The following is a 26198-nucleotide window of genomic DNA, read 5'->3' on the forward strand; positions in this document are numbered from 1 at the left end:
GTCTCCAGATTCTCTTGACTTCCCTCCCGGGCAGCGATGGACCATGTGGTCAGGCAATCCCATCATCTCCAAGGTAGACCTGCGCTCTACCTCCCTCCAGGTAGTGTAGTTTATGTCATTGCCTAACAGACAATCTACAGGCATGGCAGGACTCACAACTACTTTCAGAGTACCAGCAACCTCCCCATTCAAAGGGAACCAGAGCCAACAGTAGATGGCTGTCTCGATTGTCAGTGACTATGAGTTGGTGGAATGTGTTTGGTAGGACCTGCTCTGCTGACACCAGCTGATCCTTGACAGTAGTCATGCTGGCTTCTGTACCTTCACCCATTGTCCATTAATGGTGACCCACTGCCTATACTTAGAAGTATTGGGAAGCATGTGGGCTTTTGCCACCATATCTGCATCCCCCAGGGACACTAGGAGTACCTCTGTCTGTTCCCCAAAACAAACTGACACTACCTCTTCCCCAAGCGCTACACTAGCCAACCCAGGTGGCAGCCCACCAGTCTTTAGCTGTGCCCTCTTTGAACATATGGAGTCGCTCTTAGAGTGACCATACTTGGAGCACTCTGTACATTGGGTACCAACCTCCCTGTCTTATGATCAAAGAACCCTTTCTTCTTAGGATCATGTGACTGGTTACCACTATTCGATTGGGAATTATTTTGGAGGCCTTTAGAGAACTTATCTTTAAGTTTTTCCCCCTCTCTTTCTTCTGTTGGGAACCCTGACTACCTTTGTGGGTGTGTCCCCAGATACCTTTTCAGACACTGGTGCTAGCCCAGAGGTCCGCCTCCTCAGCAAGCTTCCTGGGATCAGTCAGCTTACTGTCAACTAGGTGCTGGCGTAACTCTGGTCCCCAACCTCTAATGTTAGAAGTGTGTCCCTTTCAAGTGTTAGCACGTGTTTCCACAGGCCCAGTGCTCTTCAGGTACCCCATGTGCCCTCAGTGCAACTTCATAACCTGAAAACCACTTCTCAATGTGATTTCCCACCACATAACCTGGCACCGAATCCTTGGGAATGCAAACCTTCGTGTCTCCAGCAGCTCTTGTATGTATGCTGCTACCATCACTGCTATAGTCAGACTGCTTAGCTGTGAGGTCCAGTTCTTTTGGACTCAGTTCATGTGGCAGAAGTAGTTTATTTTCTGCCAAGGCACTCACAGCTTCCCTCTCAGCCTTTCTCTTCTCTGCCTCCATTTGTAATTTTGCCAACTGCAGCCTGAATTCTCTCTCCTCTCTGCTTTCCTCTGTGTCAGGCCGTAACTTGAGACACTGTTCCCTGGTTTAGCAGGGGGCACAGATCCAGGGGTGTCATCCCCCACTGCTGCTGGCAGCTCCTCGGGAGAGCCATCCACTTGCTCCCTCAACTCATCATGCTCTTGTGAGTGGGCTTCTGCCCAGGCCCTCAGCGCCTTTTGGTACTCCATCTTCTCGGATGATCCATGGGTAGGTACCCCCATCCCCTTGCAAAAGCCCTTCAGCTGGTTAACTGTGTATCTCTCCAACTTAGCCAGGTCAAACGCCTCAGCTTCACTTGTAGACCCAGCCAGAGATATGATGTGTAGGATTGATTAAAGAATGTCAAGCAGGGAAATTGCAGCAAAAAGAAAACAAATCAAATTGACCTTTAACTGTGGGTAGGTAGTGTGCATGTAGCTATTGTATTGCACTGCACAAACACAAGTCCTCTCCTCACCGCTGATCACCAGTGTTAGAAATAGGGTCTCAAGTTGGCAGTGGTATACACCCTTGTCCAAGTAGGGACCACAATCCTAGTCAAGGTAAGTCACAACACAATCCAAATTATCCTGTGCCCGCACTCTGGTAGCTTGGCACTGAGCCATCAGGCTTAACTTAGAAGGCAATGTGTAAAGTATTTGTGCAATAAATCATACAGTAACACAGTGAAAACACAACAAAAATACACCACACAAGTTAAGAAAAATAGATATTTTTCACACAGGTTTTTTTGGATGCAGGCCCTGAAAACCAATACATTTGGCTAAATGTGTTGCAATGTAAATATGGAGCTCACAGAGTGTGCCACTGTGTAAAAAAAATGATGTGACAGTGGTGTAAAGTCCTTGTAAATAAGCCCATTAGTATCTTTCCTCTTTAATGTATTTGCTACCTGTTTTCCTCCTCTTCCTTCTGCTAAAAGCTTGTATCTCTTTATACTCTTTCCTGCTTTCCTGCGTACCTTGCTTATCTCTGTTTTTAACTGAAGATAGGTTTGAAACTAGTTTGTTTGCAATTAGCATCAAACCATGTTTCCTTATGTCTGAGAGGTGGCAGCGGCTTTACTTCCTTTTGAAAAAATGCTTTTCATTCTTCAAATTAAATTTGTTGAATTTCTGTAATTGGGACCTGCATATTTGTAGCAAAAGCATATGGCTCCAAGCTATCTGCAAAGGTAGCATAGATTTAAGCTACTGCATCAGGGCACATCATAATATATGGCCATATAGCACTCCTCTCATTATTAGTATAAGAAATTGGTTTTTCAGGGGCGTTATCAGATAAGGTCAATAGGTGATAAGAAATCCATTATGTACTATATATAAAGTATTATGATCACTACCCCCTCTTGGGACAACTTCCATATCATAGATAAAGCACCATAGGTATAAATCTTGCAGTAAATAGTCAATTTTGCCAATATTAACCCCCTCTTAAATGCATACACTGCTTCCTTATCTGAGGAGTTTGGGTATTACAAGCTCACAGCCCTTGTGACATTGTGATGGTTGCTACTTTTAATGCCAATACAAAAGAGTGTTTTAATTGAGGTGATGTTAACTTGGTAATACCCTACTCTTCATCCTCTATATATATGATGGTATTAATTACACTAAAGAGCTCAAATGTTCCAATAAAATTGCCCGCAACCATCAGTGGACAGTTACTTTAATTCTGTTCCAGATATTTAACATACACATTGAATAGTTTGAAGAGATGCCTGAAGAAGAAGAAATTAACAATTCCAGAATATCTAAATAAGATCAGTCTAGAATTGCAATTTTCAAAACAAGGAATGATTGTTATTTAAATTGGATCTCAGACCAACAACCCCACTGCTAACTCATCATTTCTAACTATGAGTCTGACAACACCATGTGACTCAGTCAGGGTGAGGGATGAGGGTAAATTGTCATTCAAGCTGATGTAGTTTACAATAGACAAAACGCCATATGATTCTTTCTTTAAGCAGCTGACAAAAGGTAATTCCAATTTTCATTGTCTAGCTCCATTTTCCTTCTTTTCAATATTAATTTAGAAAATGAGCAAGAGCCATAACCAGTTTTTGGGATCCCTATGACTTGCCATTACAGCTTTACATAGCTTCCTGTTGGCAAAGGAGCATTCTGAATTGAACCATCCAGGGATATCTTTGGTGCTTTCGCTGCCGTGATTAGGGAAGTTTTAATGCAATAACACTCCCACAAAACAGCAGAGGATAAACTTTCCACAAACTGCTTCAGAAAGACTGTTTAAAAAGTAATTACGATTGTTACTAAGCAAGAAGACAAGAAACTGATTGAGGTTCATAGGATGCCCCGACAGTCAAACACTGTAAAGTTGCGATTAAGGGTACACTTTTGATGTTGGGAGTGTAAGTGAAGCCACGGGAGGGCTGTGTTCTCTGTAACATGAAGCCAAAATGTCACTCCCTGTAAATGTCTTATTGAGTCTTGTGACAAACAAATATAATAGATTAATGAGGCACGACCCCTCCTATAAAATGAGAGTATAAATTTAGCCCCATAATCCACAGGATCAAGTGCATTAAAAAGGTCATATATGATTATTATTTAGCTCAATGCATCTGTGATCACCAAAGGTAGCTACACGACAGGAAAGAGGACGCCCATATTAGCAATAACGGACAATTTAGCATTGAAATCTTCAGAAACAATCAATTTGCACTACATCAAATGGGATATATGCCCTTTAAGTGTGCAACAAATTTGAACAAGAAAATAAAATTGGGGTTAAATAATGTCATAAAATAATTATTACAAAAAATCACTGAGTAAAAATGAAAATTATATGGTCCTTTGATATAAACAGTTGAAAATGCTCTACTTTTGGTTTCCACAGTCATTGATGGTATATTCAAAGACAGTTTACTCCAAAATGCCATATTCCAGTTAGGAAGCTCAAATCAGGCCATGTTATTCAGAATATTGTTAATTTGGTTATTGGCTGTACATGAGGAGACAATTATAGGTATAATTTGAACAGGATCTCTAGACTGAGACCAATATTGACAGAGGTGGGAACATGACCTAAATCAGATAGCCATTATGGCAAATGAATGACAGTCAGATCATTGTTTACCAGCAGAAAATAGGTTGCTTCATTACTAAGCATAATCCGCTTATCACCATCCAGCCTTTGATTGCTATAAGGACTCCAGAAAGTTTAGAACTGTTCTTAGAATTATTACTAGGAACTTTAAGTTGGTGATTGGGGTTGGTATACGTTTAGCAACAATTCATTTGTGCTAGTGGAAGCATATATAGGTTAAAGAACAATGTGATTGGCCTGGCCACTTTGGGAGACCACATTCAGGGGTGACTGGTTGTGATGAAAAATTTTAGATAGTGAGTTTGTGCTTCGAGACCTTGCATGAAATGCTAATACATTCTTTCAAATACTGTAGCAAGATCTCATGCTCCACTGTCTCAATTGCTGTTGCCAGGTCTCGTGGGAATATGGCTGCCAGGTGGCCCTGGTTCTTGAGATCCAAAGATCTTGGTAGAGAGGAATACTCCATCACAAATAGATATCCAGTCCTCCATATTACAATTCCTTTACATCCAATGGAGATCCTAGTACTGCAGATGGCATATCCGTCACGTTTGTGATGGAGAATTCCATCCACTGAGTTTGAAATCAGACCCTTAGTATTTCACATGTAGGATTTTAGCTAAAAAGGTAAGATGGAGATCTATCTAGAGTTGGTAGGGTTAGAGGAGCCCAACCCAGATTTTTCAAAATAGTTGAAGCACACTACGTGTTTCATAACTTTTGGGTTATAACATCTGTCCAATAAATAACTTATGGTGCATGCAATGCCCTCTGCCATATCCTCTGTAAATTTCTTCAATAATGGAGCAGGACTTGCATTGTTAATGGACCCTGATGTATTATATCTGCTGCAGATATAAATTTGCCACCAGCATTTGGTAAATACAGTTGGTGTTTTGGGAAGTTGACCAGTATATTTTTCAGTGATATACTTAATTCTACTATGAATGGTTTTATTTTGTTGGCAAAATATTCTGCAAGTAAATTCCAGATTGCTTTTGAAGGCACTGCTATTTTGCCTTACTCAATATTAAACATTGCCAATTTTTTGTAAAATCTGAGCAATTTACTAGTAGAATTTGAGACTCATATACTTTGTTCATTATAGTGTTCTTCCTTAGCTTTAAAATATATTTTTAAAGATCATCCATTGTATAAATTTGATTTTGAATTATGTGGCAGTCCTTTTCAGGGTGAACCACAAAAGTCATTAAATTAACTTGTGCGTGTGACCCAGCACACTGTCAGAAGACCCAAATTGATGTTAGGAGAAGAAAATGTCATTGCTAAACATGGCTTTTTAAGAATTGAGGGCCTGATTACAATCTTGGCAGACGGGGTTATTCCATCACAAACGTGACAGTTATCCCATTTGCAGTACTATGACTCCATTATGTCCTTTGGAGATTGTAATACGGTGGACGAAATATCCATCACGTTTGAGATGGATTATTCCAGCCGCCATGATAGTCTCCAGGCCCTTAGTCTTAAAATGTGACTTCACTATTAAATATGATTGTAAATTATAATTCACTTGATCTAAACATGACAACTACCTTCTCCCAATCCAAAGTTAGCTCTTATTAACTATATTAATAAGGTAACCCAGTGTTAGTCAATAGGAGAGATAGGCCTTAGAATAGTGAAAGGGGTTTTGCACTACTAGGACATGTAAAATGTAAACCTCCATGTCCAACTTTTTATATGCAAAGCCCTGTACCCTGTAAGCCTTTAGGGCTTCCTTTGGGGTGACTGATAGGTATTAAAAAGGAAGATTTAGGCCCAGCAAAAGGTCTATTTTGCCAGGTCGAAATGGCATTACAGCATGCAGTGGTAGGCCTGAGGCATGTTTAAACAGTTACTTTAGTTTGGGGGCCTAGGGGATGAATGAGTATTGCAGGCCCACTAGTAGCATTTCATTCACAGGCATGGGTACATGTGATACCATACATTAGTGTCTTCCAAGTACATTAAATGTGTCATGCCATGTTTTAGGTGGAGAGCACAAGCACTTTAGCACTGCCTAGCAGTGGAGCACAGAGTCCTAAAGCCAAAAAAAAACAAATTCAGCAAAGTGGGGGTGATGTGAAGCAAAACGTTTAGACATAGTCCAGCAGTTATTCTTTAGTTACATGAGTGAGTGTGTTCAGTGCTTGACTGCTTGTGATGGGGAGTTAGTAACTGATATTAACCATGCCATTTGTGATGTAGTCTGAGGTGATGATTCAACATATTCTGCAGTTAAAGTAGTGGGTCTAAAGTGTGTAAGGTTTGTAGAAGTTAAGGTCAAATTCTGACCTTGCAAGTTGTGTTTAGAATCACTGTATTGTTTTCTTGAAAGTAAGCTTTGTCAGATTTGGGAGTATTACCCATGGTAAGGAAGGATACAGTGGGTTAAAACAACAATTTCATTTAAGCATCCCAAGATACAAGCTGTAAGGAAAACTTATATTTGAGGTGCTCTCCCCAATTTTATAGATCGGTTTTCAACCATTAGGCCTCTCTGCACTATGAAGCTTGCTTTGAGTGTCACAAACTGTGTACTATTTCTGTAAATCTGCAAGGTGAAATTGATGATATCCCGTTGGGTATTTAAAAGTTCACAATCACTGAATTGAGAAATGGGAAAATTGTCACTTCACTACCAACATCTGAAAACTTTTCTGATCTAGAAAAAACACTTAAGAGGAAACCTGCTTTACTTGCTGAGGAAATAAGCCTGAAGCGGTCCGGTTTTCCACTTGCATCCACACACTTCAATTGACATTCAAGGATCAATTTAGTGGCATTTTGTTTACTGCCTCTTGCATACAAGGAAAGGCTCCACCCTGTGTCGAAGGAAAAGCTGCCAGTTGGTAGTGGACTGCACTGAATCTTGTCAGAGTCCTAGATCGCGAGAGACTTGGCAACTAGACATCTTCCCTGATCACCTGGAAGTCTAAGGCAATATTAGATGTGAGTTTCCAATTATCAAGACATCTAGGAGATGATTTAGAACCTGGCGGACGGTTTACTCTGTCACAACGGTGCTTCCGAAATCTAAATCCCATTATCAATGGGATTTAGATTTTGGTGGAGGGGATATTCGTCACTGTTGTGATGGAGTAACAATTCCGCCAAGTTCTAAATGCGGCCCATAGTCATTTTCTGATTTTTGGTGGACTGGGACTAGGCACCAAAGCTGACTAAGACATGCTTGACATACTGGGCTACAGACTGCCAGATTGTCTGTGTTTTTCACCTGGTATTGCAGGCTATAGAAAGACCACCTAAAAGAATTATTTGACCCTCTTGAGCTTTTGTTCACTACAGCTTTCAGACTTACCATACCGGAGAGAGAGAAGTGGTCTTGGCAGTGATGAAATCAAACTTTGACCCTCTCATATCCATTGATGCCAAAAATGATGGCTTCAGTGAATCCTCAATGGCAGCATATTTGACTTTGAGGGGTCATTGTGTATTTCTGCATACTGTCTGGCTCTACTAGAGGAAACTGATAACTTGAAATATAACGATGTGCCAAGGGAAAACATTTGACCTGGGTCATCCACACGACTTACCTATCCCTGCTCCATTGTAGTTGATTTGAATTTGCTCCTAGGTCTTGGTCTACCACAATTATTCACTTTAATTGGTGCTTTGCTTTTGGTGCTGTTGCCGTAAAATCCACATATCCTATATCCCCATCCATTTTCAATATGTTTGTGTTTTATTAAATATATGTTTCCTGACATTTCTAAATTATTTCGTAAATTATATTGTGCTGTATTCTGAACTGTAATGCTGTTTGGAACTCCTTTTACTATCACACATTTCTCTGAGGAATTACCTGCTGCTTGTATCATAGGTACCAGGGATGAAGCACGGGTTCTCAGTGATCTCTGCTCTGACCTAACTAGATTGTATTATGAAGTTGGTAGATTCACCCCCTGATGAATCTCTAGCTAGTACGTAGCCCAGTGCTCTCTTGCTCTTCATTCTAGATGACGTCCAAACAGGTAGGAGCACACTCTCTGATGGCACCCTTAAATTGGCACTCGGGCATTAAATGCCATGAAAAAATGCACTTTCTCACAGTCACAATTGACATTGTTTTCTTTGACATCCAGTTGAGCAATTTAACAGAGTTGCTTGTTTGCTATTATCACTGCAGCCATTGCTCTGCTACTAGTCTTATTATGAAAGGTATTATCCAAGCCTAAAATTGACGTATCAATCACATGAAATACAGGATTGTTTGCTTATGTCTGCCAATTTTAAAGTGATAAAATAATTCTTTACCACTAACTGCAAACAGAGGAATCTTGCCTTTAGGGAGCTTTTATGGCAGTTTTTTATATTTTTTTTATTAAAGTTGTTTCTTTTTGCAATTGTTTATCCCAAGAGAAAGAAAATGTATGAATTTCACGATTTGTTTCAACTTGGACGACTGTTTTGCGAATGAAAATTCATAAGTAAAAACTAATAATGAAACCTGGAAATTCATAGTTGTCATATCTAAAAGATTCCACCCATTTTACAAACTTACTGATTGTTTACTCTTCACTTGAACTACCGCACAGTGTTCCAGAGGCCAAAGGAGAGCAAATTTAGCTTCAATTTAAATATGGCAAACATCTTTATACACATTTATTCAGCACTATACAATTGTAGATAATGTACATGCAGGTGCCGAAACGTGTTCCAGACAGTGCAACTGTTCTTCCTTAGGAGAATATTCAGGAGCAGCTCGCTGGGCTTGGAAGGGGCCGGCAGCATGCAGGGGGGTTGGAATAAACATTAAACTAAATTAAAAAAAATAAAACATTTACTTCGCTCCTCGCCATACCCGTGTTGCTCCTCTCCCATCTTGCTGCAAGCAGAGGTTCCCAGCCTGCCCTGCAGTCAATCCTGACGCTGCTCAAAGCAACGGCAGGATTGGCTGGGGGCACCCAGCCAGGGTGCTCCCAGGCAGACTGGGAGCCTGTGCAGGCTCTCTCCAACCTGGCAACTGTGTTGCTGGGGTGGAGACAGCCTACTGCCTGAGATGGCCAGCCAAACATACATGCGCTCTGAGGGGAAGTAAGCACTTCCCCTCGCTGCTCGTCACCCCCGTGGCCCCACCCCTTTAAAAGAAAATGACAATAAACAAAGTGAATTTTCTTTTTCTTTCAAAGGTTTGTGGCTGCTGCTGCTAGCGGGGGGGCAGGGGGAACGCTGCTCCGCCCTAATGGAGGAGCCTCCCCAGAGAATATTGGGCCATATTTATGCTTTTTGCCGCAAAACTGCATCGACGCAGTTTTGCGTCAAATAGTTTAACGCCAGCTAACGCCATTTACCTGCGTCACTGGGCGTCAAATTTATACTTTGACGCTCGGCAGTGCAAACCACTGGTTAGAGTCAGTTTTTTTTACTCAAACCAATGCACCACGTCATAAAGAAAAATTACATTAACGCAGCGAAAATGACTTTAATCCGGTTTACGACGTCACAAACCGGATACGTACCTTTTTTTCAGCGTAATAGCATCAAAAAGCTGCACAAACACAGCAAAATGTGTAAAGGAGCCCCAAAATGGATCCCAGAAGCTATGAGAGACCCCAGGAAGATGACAACTGACCAGGAACCAGCCAGGAGTACCCACACAAGACCCACGAGAGGGAGAAAAAGACAAGGAAGTGTCGGTTCAGTGCAGAGGAGAATGAAATACTGGTGAAAGAGGTGACGGAACACCAGCATCAACTTTTTGTCACCTCTAAATTGCCAATTGGTAGGATAGAGGCAATTTGGCAACAAATTGTCGATAAGATCAACAGTGTGTCAGAAGTACGGAGAACAGTCACCGATTGCAAAAAATGCTGGCATGACTGCAAGTGCAGGACCAAAGAAAAAATGGCAAGGAACAGGAAGGGAGCACTGAAGACTGGATGTGGAAGTCCAGCACCGCAGGAGGCCCTGGACCACATGGAGGGGATGGTGGCAGCGGTTATCCCTGAGGAGATCGTCACTGGGATTCAAGGACAGGACAGCATAGATTACCAGGATACAACACAGATGCAGGGTAAAAGGCATAGGGAACAAAATGCCTAATTGTTAACTGCAAGCGGGGGGGACATACCTCCTACACAATGCATGTGAGCCATTAAAATCAGGTAGTGGAAAGGGCAAAGGGGCACAGCACAGGGGCATGGGCTGTGCAGGGAAAACCCGGGGCACAGCACAACACTACACAAACAACCTTTGCATGGGGGTGCTATGCCATGCTAAGGATGTTGGAAAAGCAAAGCCAGTCCAGGAGGGTAGGGTACAACGTAAAACTGGCCTGCTGTCACACGACAGCTGGTATTGTAGCTACATGAACTAGGGCTCAATTTCCAGTCTCAGGTATTGTATGTAACATTATGAGGTACACAGCAGTAATGTTATACCCATGCTGCACATGTCAGGGTCTACCCTGTGCCTGTGGCACAATAGCTGCAATGCCACTATGCAACATCTGAAGTGTCATAGTGTTAAGACAACAGCATTGAGGGGGAGGACATATGTTTCCAGCTAGTGAAACACACCACACAATCATAAGAGGAAATGGAACACTGCTAGGACCATCAGAGCAATCCAATATAGCACACATTCCCCAACATCAGCAGTACACACTGCCAATGCTGACACCTGTATTGTGCCATGCCAATGATATACATAGTATATGCTAGGTCTCAGCAACATATAGGTGGATGTGAAATATCAGAGACTGGGTCAGTTTCAGATTGTTAAGAACACCCACAGCCAGCGCAAGGCCACACCACGATAATGGAAGTAGATGGAGGGTTGAGTAGGACAATAAGGTGGCAACATACAATCTGGGCAGAACCTACACCTAGAGGATGTGACTCAGACATTTCCCCAAACTGCCCACACTACATGTGACATGCAGGTGGGGCATAGGCCTGGGAGAATGCCTATATTAGTGACAGGAACAATGAACAGGAACCAAGATCACAATGTGCAACTGATAGGAAGTCCGGCACGTCATATTTCAAACACCACAACACAGACACACTAATTGTACAATATCTCATTGCAGAGGAAGATGGCTCTCTTAGGGGTTATGCCTTTCCTGGGCTTCCCTGATGACATGGATGACGAGCTGACAAACATTAGCCAGCAGACCCTCCAAGATATTCTTGGAACCCTCCAGACCCCACCTTCAGTCAGAAGGAGGAGCACAGAAGTAGCAGCCATCACAGAGTAACCCACGCACCACCCCAATTGTACGACCTGCCAGCTCCAACCCAGCTGAGGACTCTGACGACACTGGTACCAGCTTTGAGAGGAGATAGTAGGAGATGGCCATGGAGGTGCAGGTGGAGATGCAAAATATGGCAGCCAGCCTTGAGGGGGATGCGTTCGTGCATGATGTCATCTGCAGAACAGGCAGCAGCCATGCAAGCGCAAACATCTATCCTGCAAGAACTTCAGCAAAGTGTAAAGGAAATCAGCACTGCAGTAAGGGAGATGCCACAACACCTCGCACACCAAACCTTTCACTGCGTGCACGAATGCAATAATGACCCCCTCAGGGCCGACCTGGCTGCCTACCACAGTGATGTATCTGCTATACTTAAGAACCAGCAGCTCCTCCTTGCTGCAGTACTGCCCTTAATATCCCCACAGTTAGCAGCTACTGGGAATTCTGACTCCACGTCTTCAAACACTGAAGTGTGTGTTGCCCCTTCAAACCCACCACCACCAAGGGCAGAGAAGACGACACACACATCAGAAGATGAAGACGTGAAACAGATCACCTTCACACGTAAGAGTACCTGGTAGCACAAGTCCATGCCAAATGGGCACTTATATCCTAGGTCCTGTGCTTGTTAACATACCAGTCTTGCAACAGCTACTCACATGCACTGTTCTCCAGCCAACTGTTTACCTTGACACTATGCTCTATAATTGTCTCTCACTACCTCATTGGCAGTTCATGTTCCTCTGCACTGTACAACACTTAACCCCAGCATGTCCAATGACATGTTCCATTGCACCTGTGTAGTATCACAATAGAAGGCGTCACACTAATGGACTCACAATCCTGGACTATGTAAATATTGCACCACAGCACTTTCAAATAAATAGCACTTACACAACTTTGTAATGTGACACATCAACCGTGTAGGAGATTAGTTTTGTATGTCACATGTCAATGGCCATAGAATGTCAATACAACTGCCTTGAAAGATTGTGGGCTGATAACTATGCACTGGGGTCTGGATTGTGTCATCATCTGCGCTTCCTGAGGGTTATTTCTGAAGTAAATAGAAAACTAACAGTATAAAGCTGTGTTGGACTGAAAAAGTCCACTTCAAGGGATGTTTAAGCAGAAAATCAATGTGTTAAAAATTCCCTTCTAAATAATCGTTATGTATGTGACATCTGACTATAAACTTTCATCACACACACACACCATACAACAGGAATGGATATGTACGAGTGTACGGACAAATATGTAACCTGGGAGTACAATATAAGAAATGATATGTGTGAGATATGCATACAATACTACATAAGATTATACCATCACTCACATGAACATCAGGTTGCAGGCAGACGTACCACAGTGCCCAAGATTCCAAATCTGGTCTCAAACGATGACAGATTGAAAACACAGATCCAAACTTAACCATACATTGGGAACCAAAGTAACCTTGAGCGGCGAGTGCAATGGATGGCAGATGCATAGAGAAATAGCTTTGGTGTAGCTGCCCATGTGACAGCCCAAATGGAATTGGGAATAACCATGTCAATAATGGGATTTAGATGCAGGATGGAACACAAATGCAAATACTAAATTGACACTGTTCACCCATGCCAAGGCCCTGATCCCCAAGCATTTAACACATACTGGAAAGGAGTACCTAAATATTTATTTAACAGTAAAAAAGGATACTAAAACTAGGGGAAACACCTTAACTAACCTAACCTATCCTAACTACACATTACCCACAACTTGCCCTAACTATCCTAATCTAAATTTACTTATCACATTTAACTAAACACTCTAAACATCAATCCCCGCCCCCTTATATGACGGGACACATGTAGAACATATACTAACCTAAACACATACTATCTTATCTTAAACAAATATATATATATATATATATATATATCCTCCAACTCTCCTCCAAATAACAGGAGACCCAGGACACCTCCAAGGTGCAAATCAATTTATTTCAGCACACAAATCCAACGCGTTTCGGCAGCAGCCTTACTCCATGAGTTATTTGGAGGAGAGTTGGAGGATTTATTAGGGCCTCTCGGAGCCCACCCGGGACCGCTGTGTGGTGTTCCTGCAGTCCGAGTGTTTATGTGAATTATATATATATATATATATATATATATATATATTTTTTTTTTTTTTAAATATATTTTTTATGTATTTCTATTATTTCTATACACATAAACCCCAACATCATCCAACAAAAAAAATCGCATGTAAAAATATAATCTCCTCCACTCTCCAACCCTCTTATACTAACTTAACTAACAACCTATTCTAACCTAACACTAAGCCCCCTATACCCACAAAATATAAGAACCAGGAAAGAGGAGGGAGGGGAGGGAATCATGGCTGAGGGTCACAAAGTCACAAGTTTGCCCTCTGCAGGATCTTCTTTATCCCATGCAGTCTCCTGCTATTGCGGGACACCTCCTGCTGCAGCCTGTCCATCCTGCGCAACAGTCGTTGCATGACACGTCTCATGTTCATGCTGGTTGTGCTGGTGCCGGTGCCATGCTTGGAGGGGGCGGTGCAGGAGCTGCTGTCTGTGGGCCTGGAGCTGAAGATGTAGAGGGACCTGCAACAGTGGCTCTCATCCTTGGTGCAACTGTGGTCGGAGTAGTGATGATGGTTGTGGTGGCTGTTGTGGGCAAGGATGGCCCCCTTGGGCAAATGCCCACCAGACACCACACCAGACATACCAATGCAAACATGTATTGACCCTGTCACTCCAGTCAGTGATAGACACACATATGCACACATGCACTAGCCCTAACAATCATGTGGTGACAAACATGATTACTCAGTTGGGTGCATAATTAATTATAGAGGATACTCCATTTCCTCATTTGTTGATATGAGAGACATGCAAAGCCACATTCCTGGTGCACTGCAATACCAGTCGCTCAGGTAATGTGGCTTGTGCATCAAGGGACAATCAGTTACTGTGTGATGCTCATGTGGGTTGAGATTAGCTCATTAATTATTATGTTTTCTATGGTCCATTATATATGGGCCTGTGTTGACTGTTGGTTACATATGCCACGTTGCCAGTGTACCCAGAGCCGTAGATGCCCCCTATGACACCATGATGGCAGGGATCCTGTGTGTTACTTGATGACAATGTTACGCTAAACATGGATTGGCCATTTATCTAAATCAAAACAACAAACAAATATATGCAGTACTGTGGCAATCTTGATGAGGTAGGTCTCAATTTGTATGCACCTTGGGAATGGCAGCAGTCACAGGAAAGCTGGTCTGCTGATCTTAGCATACACCCATGTCTGTGACAGCCTTCATACTGAGAAGTTAATTATTGCACATATACTGCTCTAGATCAGCAGGGGTGTACCAAATATAGACTAGCAAACTATTTTGTCACTTTAAATGTATGATGGTAGCAGTCAGGGGTCCTGACCATGCATTCACCAAGTTCAGGGATCCTATGATGACCCATTAACTTACAAACATTGCTTGGCTATAAAGTGACACAGATGGCAAATGGATCAGCTCTGTACCAGCAATTGTGCCCAAGGCAAATTAAAACACACAGGAACAATGAACATAGGGCCAGATATTCTTTTTTTTAATGTGTAGCACTTGCGTCATGTTTTTACGCTACAGCTATGGAAAGTAACACCAAACATTTAGATATTATCCCGTGTGCATTACTTTGGCATCCATTTCTAATTTAAATGCTAAACAAACCAAGTCAAAGGATCAGCCTAAGATATTACCAGAGGTTAGGAAGAACTTTGTATGTATGGCCATGAATACAGTTCAGACATGTATTCCAAATAATTGGGGACTACATTCATTCCTTGCTTTAGCATGGGAAATACACCTCAATCCTGGGACACTCACAGACCATGAATAAAACATATGTTTGAGCCGCATTACCATCATCTATTGACATCAAAGCAGCACTAACTTACAAGATCAAGTTGTGTTTTGTAAGTTTGTGCAGCTTTTGCGTCAACAAATGACGGTAACGTGTAGCAAATATTGGATAAATCAGGGCCACTGTATATTTAACTTGCATTCCACATGTCCACAAACATTGCATGCAGCATGTAAACAACTCTGCTACTGTCACTAGAGAGCATTCAAATGTGCCCATTAGTCTGGTTTGTACTCACCAACAGGGCCACCAATCACCATACCCAGGTGGTCTAGCAGGTCTTGCTGTCTTGCCACAAGGTCAGCCCAGCTTTGCTTGACTTGGTGGTTGTTGCGCTGGCTGTTGAATACTCTTTTCAGATGGAAAAGCACCTTGGACCACCTGAGCCTCCTTGCCCCCTGTATCACCCTGCCACCAGCCACTAACATCAGGGGGAGGAAGTGGCACACCAGCCAAATGAAAGCCCCCAGCTCCTCCTCATCCATTCTACCCAGACATGGCATTCCCAACATGACAAAAATAATAAGAATAGGAAAGGGTAAATAGGAAAATACAGGGAAAGGAGGTAGGAAAATGAAACTTAAAGAACCCACAAACAGCCCAAAAATACCCCAACTAACAATACCCACTACACACTCCCAACAGTACAAAGAAACAATTAGACACAAAAAATGGCAAAACACACTTACACTGATTTAATGAGACAATTACAGAAACAACAGATGACAATTGGAATGGCACACAGGAGACAAAAGCACAATTTGGACAGACACAACTCTCAACACAGCCACACAATCTAGAAGAATCACAGACTGCAAAGTGAAAGTGAAAGTACACCCACTGTACCATTTCTGTAAACAGTATATCCTATTACATCACTTCCTGTCTCAAATGCGGTGCGTTTATATTACGATGCGTAAAACTTTATGATGCTTATGGCCTTTGCGTCAAAATACTTTCACGCAAATACTTAAAAATTCTCCTGCATTCAAAGATCAATATATTTTTCATGAATAACCAGTTTCATTGGGTGCAGTGTTGGAATTACCACTAGAGACCAATGGATGTACAATGGATGTGAGCGTCATTTTTCAACGCACATGTGGCAAAATTTGACACATATTCGTCTTTTTTGATGCATTTGCGTAAAAATATCTGTCTTTAACTGTGTTCGTGTCATTTTTCTCATTTTTAAAGTACATGAAAGCTGTAACTATACAGAGATAGGCTGTTAGGGCCTGCTGTGTGTGTTCCAGTGTTTGGGCACATGTGGCAGACCACACTACTGCGGACCGTAATATTCATGTTGTTGTGCCGGATTAACAGCAACCCAAACATTTGGAATAAAAATTGGTATTCCCTAGTTTGAGCAGGTGGTGCGTCAATAGAGGATAGCAAGGCTACGCAACCTAATACATTCACTCATGGCCAATGTGTATATGTCTGTGAATTGGCTATTTCAATTGTTGTTGTGCCTCTGTGTGAACGTCACAAGACGTGTTTTGCATAATGTGCTTGTATGCACGTGTTGTAAATGTGGATAACCATCAGATGCCATTCATTGAGGTACATCAGTCAGGATATGTGTTTTTCTTACCCATAGCGTCTTATGCTGTGTGAACTTCCCTGACTTTGGGGACAAAACATCTCCCATGACAAACTCTGCACAGGATAGATAGAGGACGGTTGATTATGACAATGTTACAAGGGTAAGCCATCACATTGTCTGTTTTACTGTGGACTCTCTGTGTTTCAGGCAGCCTGGCCTTTTTTAAAGTGGTGGTTTTTTTTTTATTTGTTTTTGCCGTGACTGTGTGAATTGCCTTGCTAGTTTGTGGCACCCCCCCCCCCTTTTTCTCTTCTAAGTTAAAAGGCTACATACATCTTGCAGAGTGTGTTTTTAGGAGACTGTTTTAATGTGTTTCTGTGATTTAAATTGTGCTTAAAAACTGTCTGCCCCCCTGTATTTTTGCCTTTATAAAAGCCCGATTTCAGAGTGCGCGCCCAGCAGTATTCCAGTGTTTGTTTCCTAAACAATCTCTCCTTTACCTGGAAAGTAGACTCCGCTAGCTTGGAAGTGTGGATTCAGCCTGTCTGTATCCAAGGAGATTCTGAATAGAGCAGCAGTTGCCTTCCCCCTGACCACAGGGACTGGACTTAGCTGATTGGCTCTCTGAGTCCCTGCTGCACCTGAGACCCGCCCCCCACACATGCACTGGCCCCTTAAGTTTGTGGAGGGAAGTCCAAGACAGCCACCTCCATTTTGTGAGCCTCTGAGCATCTCCCCTGTGTCCTGATACAGCCCAGTGTTCAAGGATTGCAAAAAGACCTAGGTAAGGAGCCCTGTGATTTTTCTTGGTAAATAGTATTATTTGTTCAAAAGTGTTTCTTTTAGCTACCTGTGTCTGTTTTACTGTGGAATCTCTGTGTTTCAGGCAGCATGGCCTCTTTTAAAGTGGTGGGTTTTTTTAATTCATTTTTGCCGTGACTGTGTGAATTGCCTTGCTAGTTTGTGGCACCCCCCACACCTTTTTCTCTTCTAAGTAAAAAGGCTACATACATCTTGCAGAGTGTGTTTTTAGGAGACTGTTTTAATCTGTTTCTGTGATTTAAATTGTGCTTAAAAACTGTCTGCCCCTGTATTTTTGCCTTTAAAAATGCCTGATTTTAGAGTGCGCGCCCATCAGTATTCCAGTGTTTGTTTTTTAAACAATCTCTCCCTTACCTGGAAAGTAGACTCTGCTAGTTTGTAAGTGTGGATTCAGCCTGTCTGTATCCAAGGAGATTCTGAATAGAGCAGCAGTTGCCTTTCCCCCTGACCACAGGGACTGGACTTAGCTGATTGGCTCCCTGAGTCCCTGCTGCACCTGAGACCCACCCCCCACACCTGCTCTGGCCCCTTAAGTTTGTGGAGGGAAGCCCAAGACAGCCACCTCCATTTTGTGAGCCTCTGAGCATCTCCCCTGTGTCCTGATACAGCCCAGTGTTCAAGGATTGCAAAAAGACCTAGGTAAGGAGCCCTGAGATTTTTCTGGGTAAACAGTATTATTTGTTCAAAAGTGTTTATTTCAGCTATCTGTGTCTGTTTTACTGTGGACTCTCTGTGTTTCAGGCAGCCTGGCCTCTTTTAAAGTTTTTTTTTTTTTTATTCGTTTTGGCCGTGAATTGCCTTGCTAGTTTGTGGCACCCCCCCACCCCTTTTTCTCTTCTAAGTAAAAAGGCTATACACATCTCACAGAGCATGTTTTTAGGAGACTGTTTTAATCTGTTTCTGTGATTTAAATTGTGCTTAAAAACTGTCTGCCCCCCTGTATTTTTGCCTTTAAAAAAGCCCGATTTCAGAGTGCGCGCCCAGCAGTATTCCAGTGTTTGTTTCTTAAACAATCTCTCCCTTACCTGGAAAGTAGACTCTGCTAGCTTGGAAGTGTGGATTCAGCCTGTCTGTATCCAAGGAGATTCTGAATAGAGGAGCAGTTGCCTTTCCCCCTGACCACAGGGACTGGACTTCAGTTAACTTGCTCCTTATATAAGTTCCTATTGGTTGTTGCATATGTTGTTGTGATAGGTTGTTGGGAGATGGTCTTTCATTGGTTGCTGGCTTCAGGGCTGGGGTTATGATTGGTGGATAGGGCTGGGAATCTGATTGGCTGTTGGTTCTAGGGCTGAGAATCTGATTGGCTGTTGGTTGTATGGCTGTGATTGGTGGATAGGGCTGAGAATCTGATTGGCTGTTGGTGTTAGGGCTGTGATTGGTGGATAGGGCTGAGAATCTGATTGGCTGTTGGTTCTAGGGCTGTGATTGGTGGATAGGGCTGAGAATCTGATTGGCTGTTGGATTTAGGGCTGTGATTGGTGGATAGGGCCGAGAATCTGATTGGCTGTTGGTTCTAGGGAAGTGATTGGTGGATCTGGCTGAGAATTCTGATTGGCTGTTGGTTCTAGGGCTATGATTGGTGATTAGGGCTGGGTCTCCCATTAGTTGTTTGAATCAGGGCTTGAAATTGGATTGGCTAGGGTTAGGACCAGCTTCTTATTGGCCAGTAGGGCTATTAAAGGCTAGGACTCAGGGCGTCTCAGCCTGGGCGTCGAGGCTAAGGGCGGAGAGGACAAGGGAAGCTGCCTGTTTAGGCCTGTTCGGGAGAGGTAGGGACTAGGGACAGAAATGCTGCCCAATTCTCAATTGACCAGGAAAGGTTCCAGCCCTTACACATCCCTCAACATGCAAACACATATTCTACAAAGGCATCTAACTCATGCATCACAAACTGACCACAGACAGATTGCATTGCACCATCACCCAACACAATACCCTTTATACAACACATATACACATATCCCCCACAACTACTACAGTCAAACACCTGCCTTCTCACAGCAAACAATACTCTGTCCACTCCCACTAACACAACCTGCCATTACCCACACAACCCAAAACTACAGTATACATTGCTCTCAGTCTCAGCCTTCCAGATACACACTCTCTGCTCATACTAACCAACAACACTATCCGCTGTTTGCTCCACACAGACCACCTGTCATCATAACAATGCCCAAACCCTGCCTTCAAACACACCATCTACAAACACTCTTCCCCTCTCTTCACCAACTACACAAACCATACAATCCCCACATTTCACTCCACCACACATATTACCTCTTCCACTCATCGCAACTAACACTAACTCCCCTGACACACATCCATCACCTCTTACACACCTCGTACATTCATCTCCAAAACACATCAACACCCCATCTAACACTCAAATTCCACTCACCAGCACTAACTCACATACAAGTCCCTCACCAAAAACAACTACACCAATATCCCCTCTCCCTATTCCACATAAACAATACCGACCACAAACATCAGCACATCAAAGCAACACAAACTTACATTACACTTATCGTCATACCCACTCCCACCCTCAGGACTACACAAAAAATTCCATCCTATCTCCACCCCTGCTTTCTCACCCTTCACAAACACCTATCACAAGCACCCCAACCAACTTTCATTCACTCACCTCTCCTCCATTGCACAATTTAGAGCCTTACATCATGATCCACATGCTCCTCCACCACCCCTAACTCATTCTCCATCCACACTAAACAAACACAAACAAAATAAACAACATGCCACTCATAGCAACCTCGCATCCCCTTGTCTATTACATAATAAGACTACCCTACAAAAAACAGTACACTCTTCATGGCTCTCTCAGCCACCAAGTCCACCACCCGCACACACAGACCCAACAAAATGCCTCCTCAACCTGCTGGAAGAGGAACACTATATTGAAAAGCAAGACTATTGTGAGCCTCAAACAGTTATCACAACTAGCAACACTCCTGCTTCAAGCTCACATTATACTACTTACCCTTCTCCTAAACAAAACAACACTACCACACCTTTTCTAAACTGCCAGCTTATTAATGCTCGATCACTCTAAAAAAACAAGCACCACATCTACGACTTGCTCACAGACACACAACCTGACTTACTATTCATAACTGAATCATGGTTGGGGGATGACATGGCCCCAGTGTTGCACAAAGCCGTTCCTCCAGGCTATCAAACCATCACACAAAACCGTATAGGCAAGAGAGGAGGTAGACTAGCTATTATATTCAAACAGGCATTAAACCTCAGTAAAACAGACAACATCTCCATACAAGGTTGTGAAGCCCTCCTTGCCAGATCCCACCCTACTCAGACTTCCTCCTGTAACTTTCTCCTCCTTTACAGACCTCCACCTAACAACTCCACATTCCCAGATGCTTTTCTAGACACAGTCTCAAACCTTATTACACTATACTCCAACCTATGCATTCTTGGGGATCTAAACATTTGGTTTGACAAACCCAATATACCCCATCCAAAAGCTATCACCACTGGCCTAGTCGCATTGAACCTACATCAGATTGTATACAATCCCACACACATCGCTGGTCACATCCTAGATGTCATTTTTGCTAAGCCTGAACTACTTACTATTCATAGCATCATGCCAATCACTTGGTCAGACCACCATTTGATAACATTCTGACATACAACTCCACATATCAAAACACCCCACAACTACTTACATACATACACCTATCGACCATGGAGCAAACTCAATTTGGATGACTTAGAAACACAACTAACAGCCAACACAGATCTAGATACAATTAATGATGTGCCAAAACTTTATGAGTGGCTACAGAAAGCTTTTGATATCCTAATACCACTCAGAAAAACTAAACACGACAAAAGAAAACCAACACCTCGGAGAAACACAGAACTTAAAAAGATGAAGCAACAAATCAGAAAGTTGCAGCGGACCTGGCTCAAAACAAACAACAGTCAAGACAAACTGCAGCTACACAAACTTAACAGGATATACAAATCATCAATCAAAAAAGCTAAAAAAAGCTACTACTCAGACAGAATTTAAAATGCTCAATCTACAACCATGGACTTTTATAAAATTCTCAATGAATTTCGAAAACCTACATGCATGGAAGGAAGTCATCCCACTACTCAAGATTTCACAAACAAATTGGCAACTCACTACACAACCAAGACGGACACATTGGACTCCTATCTAAAACAGAAGAAAAACATCAGCACCAACCCCTTTCCTAAAATACCCTCTAAGAATAAACCAACACAACCTCTTCAGTCCTTCAAACAAATATCCCAGGATGAATTTATGGATTTGGTCAAAGCAAGCAGACCTTCTGGTTGCCCTTTTGACCCTTGCCCACCACAATTCTTCAAGAAAATTCTTCTATCTACTTCTGCTGCCACACCTGTAAGAAAAATCATCAACAACTCTTCAGGATCTTTTCCTGTAGACCTGAAAAAGGCATACATACGACCTTTGTTAAAGAAAACAAACCTAGACCCACAAAACCCCAACAACTACAGACCAATCACAAATGGACCTTTCCTGGGCAAATTGATAGAAAGAGCAGCATTCACCCAGATGTCACAATTCATTGATGACAATTCTATACTTTCAGACTTCCAAATTGGATTCCGCCCAGGAAGAAGCACTGAATCGGCACTCATTGAAATCTGGGATGATCTAAAAAACACAGTCGACCAAAATGAAGTTGCTGCACTACTTCTAAGGATCTCTCGGTTGCCTTTGATATGCTTGACCATGACACCCTAATTCAAAGACTCCACGAAGCCGGCATACAAGGGATTGCTCTCAACTGGATTACTTCCTATCTTCAAAAAAGATTGAATATCATCCACTCGCCCCCCATCTCATATGAACCCTACCTCACAAAAGCAGGGGTCCCCCAAGGGTCAATCATCTCACCTTTGCTTTTCAACATCTACATGAAATCTTTACCAGAACTGATCAATGATTTCCATCTCACATGCTACAACTATGCAGATGACACACAAATACTACTTAAATTAGATTGCCCCAAAAACATTGAAAACTCTCAAATCTTCAGTTGCCTCAGAGCCGTTGATCAGTGGATGACCTGGAGCCATCTCAAACCAAATACCTCCAAAACAGAAATACTCATATGTGGTGACTGGAAAAATTATGACCCTCTGTGCGTCTGGCCAGACGATCTCGGACCACCTCCTCAGTTATCCAAGGAAGTTAAAAACCTAGAAATCACCATGGATTCCAAGTTAACTATGAATGCCCAAGTGGACAAATTAGAACAAACAAGCTTCATCACCTTGAAGACTTAACGACGCATCTTCCCCCACCTCGGATTTTCATACAAGGTGCAAGCTACTATCTCGCTTGTTCTATCCAAACTGGATTATGCCAATGGCCTCTACCATGGATCATCTCTATCTGTTATGAAAAAACTACAACCTATCCAGAAGTCCACAGCCAGGCTACTATTACATGTAAAGCCACAAGCCCACATCTCCCCTGCACTACACTGTTTACCCGTTGCCAGAAGATGCACTTTCAAGCTGCTTTGTATCACCCACAAAGCTATACATGGAACAGGACCACTTTTTATCAGAAACAAATTAACCAAATACATCCAACAAAGAAACCTCCGCTCAAGATTGGCACCCCGCCTTAGAACACCACCATACAAGAAAAAGACTATAGGTGGTACATCCTTCTCCGTTCAAGCAGCCAAACTATGGAATTCATTACCCCCAACTATAAGAGCCACAGATAACTTTCTTGTCTTCAGAAAACTACTCAAGAGTTGGCTCTTTCCTTCATAACCACCATATTCAAACAACTATGAACTGCATATGCCTATGTTGATAAATATTTTTTTCAGAGTATGTGTATATTTCTAGTTATGTATAGTTTCTTTAGAAAATATGTATCGCTACTATGTCATAACAATAAAATACACACACACACTCTTTAAACCTGTTTGACTAAGTATATTTTACCCATGGTTCTAATTATGTATTGTATGTGCATATGTGTGTGTATTCATGTGTGTGTGTATGTATATATATATGAATGTATGTATGTGTATATGTTGTTTCTGTTCTTGGCATGTTTGTGGGTCATTGCATGGCTCCTGGGTGGGTTGTTATACTAGATATCTATGAATTCCTGCTCTTATCTTATCACACTTATCTACCCATCATCATATGTCATGTCTCTATCAAACTATCCTCCATTCTCACTCTGACTCATCCCAAATCCTTTCCACTACTTTCATCTCCTAAATAACTCTGCCTAAGCTCTTCCCTCCGCTTCCACATCTATCTCACCAAACCTCACTCTACTACTGTGACCTCCCACACAACCCTACTAAATTCTCCCGCATTTATCTCACCCTGCTACTATGCTCTCCCTAACCCTTCCACATACTCTTCCCTCCTCCATCCCCCTTTACTCATCCCAAGCCTTTGGGTTGAATAAATTAAGGAGATACTCCCAATTAACACTTCTGAATTTCTTTCCTCCTCCGCCCCTCCATTACTCCAGTCAATCTAATTTACAAACTCTCATATCCGCGGCTCAAATTAACTCATAATAATATTAAAACTGTACTCATTATTTCCCGATACTAATCCATCACTAATTCTTGTTGGGTTCCAGAGTAGCGTGCTACTCACCGAAAAGCGCTTTGACGCCTCGTCAGGGGTAGTAAGCGCTATATAAATACGATTACAATACGATTACAATACATGTGCAGGAATGTTGGATACCTCTTCCTGGTAACTTGTTTGTATACTACCCATGAGTCAAGCATTTGAACATACTAGGTAGGTACAGTGTGAAACAGAGTCCCAACACCAATCCAAAAAAGAAGTTATAGTACACCACAGTCTGAGTCATATAAATGACCTATGTTTCACCTGTGGCAGTGGAGGACCAGCAGACCATGCTGCATGTGTTCATACATTTCCATTGGTTCATTGCACAGAGGTGTCCAGTTCAAGTGTGTGGACATGTGTACCCTGTGTCAGAATTGGCCTCCATGTTGTCACAGTTACGTGCAGGTCTAGTCATGAGTCTGTGGAGCCATTCCATGCATTAACAGAGTATCCTTCAAAGCAGAATTGACCTAAAGCCAAAGATAAATTGACGACACACATGGGGATAATCCAGCTATGGCACTGCAGAACTTTTATAAGGCTGACAACAGGGCAACCTTGGTGTGCTCAAAAACTTTATGGATCAGTAATAGGAAACAGGCAGGTTTCATCACAACATTTGCACACAGGGTGGCCTCTAAAATTCCAACTGCAACAGGGAACATCAGTGCCTCTGTGCTGATTAATCTCACAGCTAGTCACCACGCAAGCTACTTTAATAGGTTGCGGCCAATGTGAATCTGTGTGTGGACCGTCAGGGCACAAACATGTTTTGTCCTTTCATACACATTAGCAAACCTTGTTTGTTGTGCTGGAGGCACTGTACCAAATCCATGCATACAGCCATAGTACACTGTCACTGTTTGGCACTCATGAATACATGAAACCCAGACAAAGGATGTGGGATGGATTAGGCAATTTGAATACATGTCCCAGACCATAATACAATAAGTAAACTGATTAAACTATACTATACGTTTGAGGATTCATTGTAGACCTACCAGACACAATACCCCATGAGGAAAGAGAGTGCATGGAACGCAACTATGAGACAAATGTAGCCATAGGGAACCTCTATGGTTAACGCAAATACAGAAACCAGTCAGGCTAACAGGATGCAGACTCTGTCAGTAACAAACATGTACTAGGCAAATACACAGTGAGCAGACTCTGACTGGAAAAAGCTGGAACAACACAGTGGGAACTAAAAACTGTATTTGTGCTGTGGTCTGCAACGTTACATAATCCCCCAAGGGCTCTGTTATACTCATGATTATACGGCAATGTAAAACAAGGATATTCAGAAAATGTCGGCTTCTAAGCAGTCCCAGGCAGCAGCAATGGCAGTGCAGGTTCAAATGGCTGGGTGCATGGAAGTGCTCACAGGTGTGTGTAGCTTCAGTCTTTCACAAGTCCTGTAGTTGAGAATCAAGTTCAAAAGGCCAACTGGACCTTTCACACGGGAAGCAATGGACAGCTGATTACAGGTCCTACTGACTACCAGGCACTGCATTATCGGACCTGAAGTCCATGCAGACTGATGATCTATGACTATGGTATGCCAAGCTAAAGAGGGAAGCACACAGGAGTCAGATTGAGAGTCTGTAGATGATGGTCATCAGGGTACAGATAGTACATTTACAGGGCCCCCTAAAGAAGGGTGGGGAGAGA

The 26198-nt window shown here is 42.5% G+C and overlaps 1 protein-coding gene across 2 annotated transcripts in view; it reads left to right on the forward strand.

Annotated features, from left to right (window-relative positions):
• The window catches only part of KHDRBS2 (KH RNA binding domain containing, signal transduction associated 2), a 1516682-nt gene that overhangs the window by 1474009 nt on the left and 16475 nt on the right, over positions 1 to 26198 (forward strand). The window contains exon 12 of one of the 2 annotated variants that reach the window (XR_011203854.1): positions 17085 to 17178. The exons of the other annotated variant lie outside the window; for it this stretch is intronic. The gene's annotated coding sequence lies outside the window, so the exon portion shown is untranslated. Of the gene's footprint in view, positions 1 to 17084; positions 17179 to 26198 lie in introns of those variants that run through there. 2 annotated transcript variants of the gene reach the window in all.

This window comes from Pleurodeles waltl, chromosome 5 (assembly GCF_031143425.1).
Source record: "Pleurodeles waltl isolate 20211129_DDA chromosome 5, aPleWal1.hap1.20221129, whole genome shotgun sequence".
NCBI lineage: Eukaryota > Metazoa > Chordata > Amphibia > Caudata > Salamandridae > Pleurodeles > Pleurodeles waltl.